The sequence below is a fragment of the Trichomycterus rosablanca genome, unplaced genomic scaffold (genome assembly GCF_030014385.1).
Source record: "Trichomycterus rosablanca isolate fTriRos1 unplaced genomic scaffold, fTriRos1.hap1 scaffold_361, whole genome shotgun sequence".
Classification (NCBI taxonomy): Eukaryota; Metazoa; Chordata; class Actinopteri; order Siluriformes; family Trichomycteridae; genus Trichomycterus; species Trichomycterus rosablanca.
Window position 1 is genome coordinate 16,561 of NW_026947189.1, and position 8,946 is coordinate 25,506.

Below are 8,946 nucleotides of genomic sequence, written 5' to 3' on the forward strand. Positions count from 1 at the left end.
TTAGTAGTACAGCTCTCACACTCTCTCATACTGGTCACTGAAAGTTCCAACATGGCACCTCATGGCAAAGAACCCTCTGAGGATCTTAAAAGACGAATTGTTGCGCTACATGAAGATGGCCAAGGCTACAAGAAGATTGCCAACACCCTGAAACTGAGCTGCAGCACAGTGGCCAAGATCATCCAGCATTTTAAAAGAGCAGGGTCCATTCAGAACAGACCTCGCGTTGGTCGTCCAAAGAAGCTGAGTTCACGTGCTCAGCGTCACATCCAACTGCTGTCTTTGAAAGATAGGCGCAGGAGTGCTGTCAGCATTGCTGCAGAGATTGAAAAGGTGGGGGGTCAGCCTGTCAGTGCTCAGACCATACGCCGCACACTACATCAAATTGGTCTGCATGGCTGTCACCCCAGAAGGAAGCTTCTTCTGAAGTCTCTACACAAGAAAGCCCTCAAACAGTTTGCTGAAGACATGTCAACAAAGGACATGGATTACTGCAACCATGTCCTATGGTCTGATGAGACCAAGATTAATTTGTTTGGTTCAGATGGTCTCAAGCATGTGTGGTGGCAATCAGGTGAGGAGTACAAAGATAAGTGTGTCATGCCTACAGTCAAGCATGGTGGTGGGAATGCCATGGTCTGGGGCTGCATGAGTGCAGCAGGTGTTGGGGAGTTACATTTCATTGAGGGACACATGAACTCCAATATGTACTGTGAAATACTGAAGCAGAGCATGATTCCCTCCCTCCGGAAACTGGGTCGCAGGGCAGTGTTCCAGCATGATAATGACCCCAAACACACCTCTAAGACGACCACTGCTTTATTGAAGAGGCTGAGGGTAAAGGTGATGGACTGGCCAAGCATGTCTCCAGACCTAAACCCAATAGAACATCTTTGGGGCATCCTCAAGCGGAAGGTGGAGGAGCGCAAAGTCTCGAATATCCGCCAGCTCCGTGATGTCGTCATGGAGGAGTGGAAAAGCATTCCAGTGGCAACCTGTGAAGCTCTGGTAAACTCCATGCCCAGGAGAGTTAAGGCAGTTCTGGGAAATAATGGTGGCCACACAAAATATTGACACTTCAGGAACTTTCACTAAGGGGTGTACTCACTTTTGTTGCCGGTGGTTTAGACATTAATGGCTGTATATTGAGTTATTTTGAGGGAAGAATAAATTTACACTGTTATATAAGCTGCACACAGACTACTTTTCATTGTGTCAAAGTGTCATTTTGTCAGTGTTGTCCCATGAAAAGATATACTTAAATATCTGCAGAAATGTGAAGGGTGTACTCACTTTTGTGATACACTGTATGTATAGATATGCTACCTCTGGTTAATATTATTCTTAAACATGGTATCAGCTTTCACTGTTATGCTGATGATACACAGTTCTATGTGTCAGCACATCCAGATGAGAGACACCAGTTTAGACTCTGGATGTTGAACAATTTTCTTTTACTAAATGATATAATAAAAAATATTAGGACCACAGGCAGCTAGAAGTAAACTTTCTGATTACATAGTAACTCTGGATGGTATTTCAGTTACACCATGTACAGCTGTTATAGACCTTGGTGTGATTATTAATTCCAGTTTTTCTTTTGAAGCTCATGTAGCTATCACCACCAGGATAGCCTTCTGTCATCTTAGAAACCTTGCTAAGCTATGATGTCACTACATGACGCAGAAATACTTGTCCATGCTTTTGTTACCTCTAGGTTGGATTATTGTAATCCCTTTTGTCTGGTTGTTCCAGTAGGTGTATAAACAAACTGCAGTTAGTCCAGAATGCAGCAGCCAGAATCCTTACTAGAACCAGAAAATATGAACACATCACCCCTGTCTTATGCACACTGCACTGGCTCCCGGTCAGATTTCGCATTGACTATAAAATAATGTCTTCCGCATTTAACCCATCTGTGGCAGTGAACACGCACACACCAGTGCACCAGTCAACACACACCCAGTGTGTCGGGCAGCCATCCCCGGTGCCCATGGCACTTCAGCCATGGATCCTGGGAATTGAACATATGCAACTCAAGTTCAATTTATGTTGTATTTTAACATGATTGGTTCTACCATCATTCGTAAATGTGTTTAAATCGATAAATATTTTATTCAGTCAACTCTGAACTGAAACTATATTACAGGTGGCTGTAATCTCATGCAGGCTCACTATTTTTAAGGTTACATCATGTTCTATATTGTTATATGCACATTAAACTCAATTTTTATCTGTTGTATGATGTTGACCTTATAATATTTTTATATTTTCTGCAAGTTTCCATGTAATAAAGGCTACTTGGCATCAGCTGAAGCATTTCTACAAATTCATTTTTTGTAAATCAGAAGAGAAAATTTGCCAGCATTAATAAGCCTAATGTACAAATGAAGCAAGTGTTGCTGATTGGATCATAAACAGCCACAGCAACCTTAATTATTAGCTGAAGGATTTATTTTATTGCAAACTGCTAAATGCTCAACATTACATGATAAATTATGTTTTGCTTATCAGATCATAAATGGCCACAGCAATCTTTGGTGTTAGGTGTAGGATACCATTTCCTTTAAATGTTCATTGATGGATAACAGAAATTCTGTTGCTGCTGGCAGGAAGAGAGTGAGCTGGGCACTATGTGAAGCTGTAATGGGCTGGCAAAGAATATTTTATATCTTAAAAATTACATATTTTACACCTGTGTATACAGTTAAAGGTGTGGAAAATGCTCTTATTGAGCTTTTTGTGTTCTTGTTGAAACAATATTTTTATTAATGCCACTGCATTTCAAACTACCATTGCAGTAAACCAACCTGATTTGTTTGTGACTGTAAATGTTGCTACTGTCTGGTTATCATTTTACACCTGACATTGATTTATTTTTTTAATGAAAGGCCACATTACATTCTCTGATACAGTGGTTGTTATAGTAACCAGGGTTGGCAGTGTACACAATATGACCAGTTACAGATTCAGATTTCTATACAGTAGCTATAGTTCATGGAACCAGGGGGCAGTGCATATAAATCTAATATAGCAATTTCATTTTCTGTCCAAAACCAACAGTGAATTTCGTGTGTCCTGAGTTTATATTTATTGTTGACGATAGTATCAGTAAAATATCTTTTTCTTATGGGTAATATTTGGCTTTACTTTTCCTGCATGTACATCTCTGCTCCTTTAAAATCGTTGATACAGTCTGATGACTAGAACCGGTGATCTTTCAGTCCCAAGCGGGCTTCTCTGACCACGGCTCCATGTGACCCTGATGCGACAGTGGAGCTGAAAACGCGATGTTCCGATCTTCAGCCGATGCACGTTGCATAGGAAAGCAAAAAGCGACACTTCCACGTTTTGCCTCCCAATATCCTACGTCTAAAAATAGAACGCGATGAATTTCCTACACGGCGGTGTTTTACCGATGCTTCACCTACGTATTGTGCTGTCTGGGTACTGAAGGGACAGGTAGAGGATAGTCTAACAGAGTTATTTAAACTAAGATAGTTATCTGTAATGTAAAATATAACATAGAGAATATACATGATATATGTTAAATTGTTCAGACATTCAGAAAGATGTCAGCACGATAGCCTAATTTATTTTAACAAATGAAGACAAATAGCCTAAATCACTATCAATTTTACACCATCATATTATAGGCCAAAGTGTTAAAAAGAAAAGAAAAAAAAAAGAAAAAAAAAACTTCAAGCATGTTATGTTATTCAGCAAAACAGGCTAACCCTTAATGAAATGTTTTTTAGCCTCAGAGCAGCAGATAAGCAATGTCTCATGTCTATAGACAATGACACCGTTATTAATAAAGTGCACTGCTTAGGAGGCTTTTGATGCTTTAGGTAGCCACTAAATAGTGAAGCTACTTAAGAGTTTAGTGTAAACCTAACAATAGAGCACCTCTCTGTTGAAAAGACAAATGCAATTTTAATTTTTATTTCAACTTATTGCTCCTGTACAAATGTAAATACTTTTTTCATCTTTATCACATTTTTACCTTTTAAATCTTTATCTGATTTAAATTTGAATTAAACTTGTTTATGTGAAGTGTTTTCTGTTAACTTACCAACATACACCTGAACTTATACCCAATAAAAAGTCATTGTAAGAGCTAGCTGCTGTTTTATTTATTCAAAATTTTCCTCCGTGGAAAAAGTGGGCCGGGTTTGTTCATGAAACTCCCGGTCTGAAAAAGGGGCCCAACTCCGGCCCTGGTGAAAACTTGATGTTTGGAGCCCTTCTGGTGTGCAGGCTGGTACTGTGTATCAGCACTACTTACTGTGTGCAGGACCTGAGTCGTATCTGCTCCAGTCACTGGTTGGTGGCATTAAGCTCAGTCAAGAACTTTAAGAAATATAGTTTAGATAGTTCACACATAGAAGAACCTACAAAACCTCTTAGTATTATTAAAGTGCGTTTCAGCTGCTTGAATGGGGTTAGTGTAGAATTATGTACAAAGATCTAAAGAAAGTACAGATGAACAGGCCGGTTAGCTCAGTTGGTTAGAGCGTGGTGCTAATAACGCCAAGGTCGCGGGTTCGATCCCCGTACGGGCCACACCTGCTTTTGGACTTAAACTAACAAACAAGTGATCCTTCTCTAACTAACAGGTCCTATTAACCTGGGCTTCAAACATTGTCTCTGACAAGTGTGAGATCTTTTTACTGCCCCTCTCATTCTAGTCAGAAACATGCCATTATTTCAATTAGCCAAACTTAATGACCCTTCTGTAAATGGTTTAATGTGCACACTGCTGCTACTGGCTTGTTTTCTTTTCTACAATGTAAGTTCATACCTTCAGGTTCATGTTATTTGAGATCTCTACATAGATTTCTTCCTCATGTGCAGAAAGACGGAGTTCAGTTTGAGATAGAGGTGGGCGGATCGATCCAAATATCGATAATATCGATACCAACGCTGGTATTGATATTGAGCAATACTCGTGTAAAAAGATCGATACTCAAGCTGACTGCTGCGCTCGCGGATTCATCAAAGTCTACTCTCTGTCTGTAAGAGTAGCGCTGCGCTGTGTCGTCTTTTGTTGTTGCACCGTCACGTGGCTCAGCGGCGCCAGCCAAACAGACATGCAGGTAGGCTCAGCCTGACCCGCCCACTCAGCGCTCTCCTCGAGTCGACACGTCACAGTACGGAGAGAGACATGATACTGTTCTTAAATAAAAATCTCTAATCCTTTGTTCTCAACGGGGGGAGGGCCCACAGTGTAGCTGTATTCTTTCTTTATTTATACCTTCTTTATTTATTTTTCACTTATTGTTTTTATTTTGTTTAAAGCCAGAAGTGCACTGAAGGGAAGAAATTCCTTATTCTTTGTATTATTTTATTGTATTGTTCGACTTGAAAAACAGAACAAGTTTGAAACTGTTTACAGTATTTGTTGTGGTGTGTTAATTTTGTTGTATTGTGGTTTGTCAGCCCTCTACCTCAGGACATTTTGTTTTAAGTTGTGTTGAGTGATATTTTTTTACACTGTTTATTTAAGAAAAAACAGAATTGCACTGAAAGGAAGAAAATTCCTTCTTTTTTATTGTTTTTCCTAAGAACAATTCTATTTGAAAAAAGAAACAAAGAAAGAAAGAACTAGAAAAGATGTCTAGTGAGGGGAGAATTTTTATTTTTATTTTGTATTGTGGTTTCTCCTTTTCTACCTCAAAAAAGATTTATTGTCCTAATGTTAAGGCAAACTTTGTTTTGTTACTGTTCCATTGTTTCTAAACAAAAATGTTGATTGTGATAATAAAGTATTTTGTTGTCACGTACAATGTTTGGCGAAATTCTATCCTAGGTCTTTTGGATCCTTTGGATCTATGAAGCTTAAATATTAAAAAGTATCGGTATCGATATCGGCGATACTGGCCCTGCATTTACTTGGTATCGGATCGATACCAAAATTCCCGGTATCACCCACCTCTAGTTTGAGAAGCTCACAGCGGGAGAGCGAGTGAGTCTGCGCGTTCAAATGAATCAAATGATTCTTTGAGTCGATTCTTTAATCCGATTCTTTAAGTCGAAGGACAGGAATAGACTCGAAAGAGTCGATTCACTAAGTTGATAGTACTCAGCAATCCAAGAAATTGGAAGCTGAAGGAGTCGCTTCCCTACATAGTGCACTACGTAGATAGTATTTTAGATATGAATTTATGTTCCCTACATAGTGCACTAAATTGTATATCAGATAACGGATTTATGTTCCTTACATAGTGCACTACGTAGTGCACTAGATAGTGAATTAGACAATTGGTTTATTTTCCCTACACAGTTCACTAGATACTGTATTACATAATTAATTATGTTCCCTACAGAGTGCACTAGATTGTATTTTTGATCATAGATTTATGTTCCCTACTTAGTGCACTAGACAGTATATTAGACAATTGATTTATGTTCCCTACACAGTGCGCTAGATTGTATATCAGATAACAGATTTAATACGCAGTCGTAGTAAAAAAAGTCTGTGTCTCCTTCATGTGTGTGTGTGCGTGTGTGTCGTTCTTGGCCGCTCGTTGTAGATTCCAGGAGATTTTATCTGACTTGCGGGAATGAGGAAGCCGCTATGTATATGCTGGAGACTCCCGGAACTTTTTCTGTACTTTATTTTACAAAAAGTCAGAGTGTACTATGAGAGGGGGAATTATGTTTCTTATTATATAATTGTTTCTTAACAAAAACCCCAGACTTCATTAAAGTTTATTACATTAATAAAATTACTTTTTATTCACCTATAAACTGTAGTGGGTTTTTACTGCACATGATGAACTAATAAACACAAAATCATTTATTAGTCAAAGCAAATTGATGATACATTCACCTCATAAATCATGATACACTGCTCTACCCTACATGAAAGTAAGTACAAAGTATCAGTATCGGATCGATATCGGCGATACTGGCCCTGTATTTACTTGGTATCGGATCGATATGAAATTTTTCAGTATCGCACACCACTAATACAGATGTGCTAATGGAGATGTTTTACTGCTAAGCTGCTGTTCAACTCCAGTCCAGTTGGTGACGCTGGTGCGTCTTAAGTTGTTCTGCCAACCGCCATTAAACATCATAAGAAGAACAAGAAGCTGCTGTGTTTGTACTGTAGAGCCTCATCTGTAAGTAAAATATGTATTTAATTATAACCCTTATATTTAATTATAACCACATTCTAATTAATAATAAAACTAGAGTTCATAATAAAACATCACTGTGAGGATTTGAGGAGATTTAACTTCAGTTTTATTTAAACACACAAACTTTTAGCTGCTCCGCTAACTGTTAGCATCACATATGATTCAGTACTGATGAACCGATTCATTGAACCGATCCAGCAAAATGAATCAATTGAGCGGAACTGATTGAGTTTCTTCATGATTAAATCTCACAGTTCTATATAAACACGTGATATTTTTAAACTTTGTTTATAGTTGAACTTTGTTTATAGTTGAACTTTGTTTACAGTTGAACTTTGTTTACAGTTGAAATTTGTTTATAGTTGAATAGTCTGTCTGTCTGTCTATTAGATCTTTAATAATGCAGTCAGCAGAAGAGGGAGACGTCACCCCTGTGGATCTACAACATGAAGAATTCCAGAATAAAATAATACAAAAGGAGGATGATGATGATGATGATGATGATGATGATGATGATGATTTTTTCTGTAAGTAAATATAGAGCATGATGCCACTTTTTCACCAGACAGTGTGGTACAGTACAGTATTATACAGTACAGTATGGTACAGTTTAGTGTAGTACAGTACAGTAGTACAGTACAGCTGCTACACTCCAGTCTCGATTTAAGTTTTAATGTAACTAGGATTTATTTATGATTAGGAACTAGGAATGTCCCGATCACGTTTTTTTGTTCTTGATCCCGATCTTTAATTTTGATCCCGATCCGATACCGATTATCAAACCGATACTTGTATTTTCTAGATATTGTCTAGATAAGAACTAGATAACACTGTTTACACGGTGCACACTTCAAGTACATTACAGTTATTCCAATTAATCCAATGTACATGTTTAACAACTGAATAGCTCTGCAGTGCTGTAGGGAAAAAATTGCCTGCATCCAAACTATTGCTTAATGTTCTTTTACAAAATAAAAGTAAACAAACCTAGTGCAGCATTGTAGTAAAAATGAAGTGAGATAATTACAGTTTCACTTTGAACTTTATATTCAAAGAACATAATTCTGTTTAATGCAGTGATACACTAAAAATGAACAAAAATCTCCACTCACAAGTGGTGTAGCAGCTTAACTTGAATATAAAAAAACAAATAAGTTACTTAACAGCATTACAGTAAAACCTGAATACCAAAATAAAACGGAAAGTCACTCTTTTGTTATGAAGGAAAGCCAGTTCCTAAAGTGCTTGTATTGTGACAATGGATTGATGGACGTTTCTACGCAAAGTGAGTGTGTTTTGACCCTTTGGGGCTTCCATAGTGCATGGGATAGCGTGCTCGGCTCTGGCTGTCCGCTATTCGGAACAGAATAAGTTAACAAAGTGTTTTGCTCCCGACAATTAGTGAATATACCGTGTATTTAATTTCTTTATTAAGCGAGTGCATCACTACGACGCTCGGTTACATAACTAAGCCAATCAGAGAGCTTGATACTGAGATGTTGTTCAGTCTTGTAACACGTAAACTGGTAAAAGCTGTATGTTCTGGTCCTGAAGTTTTCATACTCGGATTAAAAGTTATTGTTTTGTAAACCGGAGTAATCCTCGACTCACACACCATATAAACAGTAAAATTCTACAGTAATGAACGCAGCTCTGCTCCCACCGCCTCGTGAAACGCTCGCATTACAGACATTACACCGCTGTTGGACTTGTTTCACTTTCCAATTTAAAGTATTTCCACACAGCGGACATGCATGGACAAAAGATCGGGTTATGATCGACATTACTAAAGCCGATT

General features: G+C 38.2%; 1 non-coding gene across 1 annotated transcript; it reads left to right on the forward strand.

Annotated features, from left to right (window-relative positions):
- The first annotated feature begins 4,492 nt into the window (after positions 1-4,492).
- On the forward strand, positions 4,493-4,566 carry trnai-aau (transfer RNA isoleucine (anticodon AAU)). Its single transcript has one exon. It is a non-coding gene; the product is annotated as a tRNA-Ile (tRNA).
- The last annotated feature ends 4,380 nt before the right edge of the window (positions 4,567-8,946 follow it).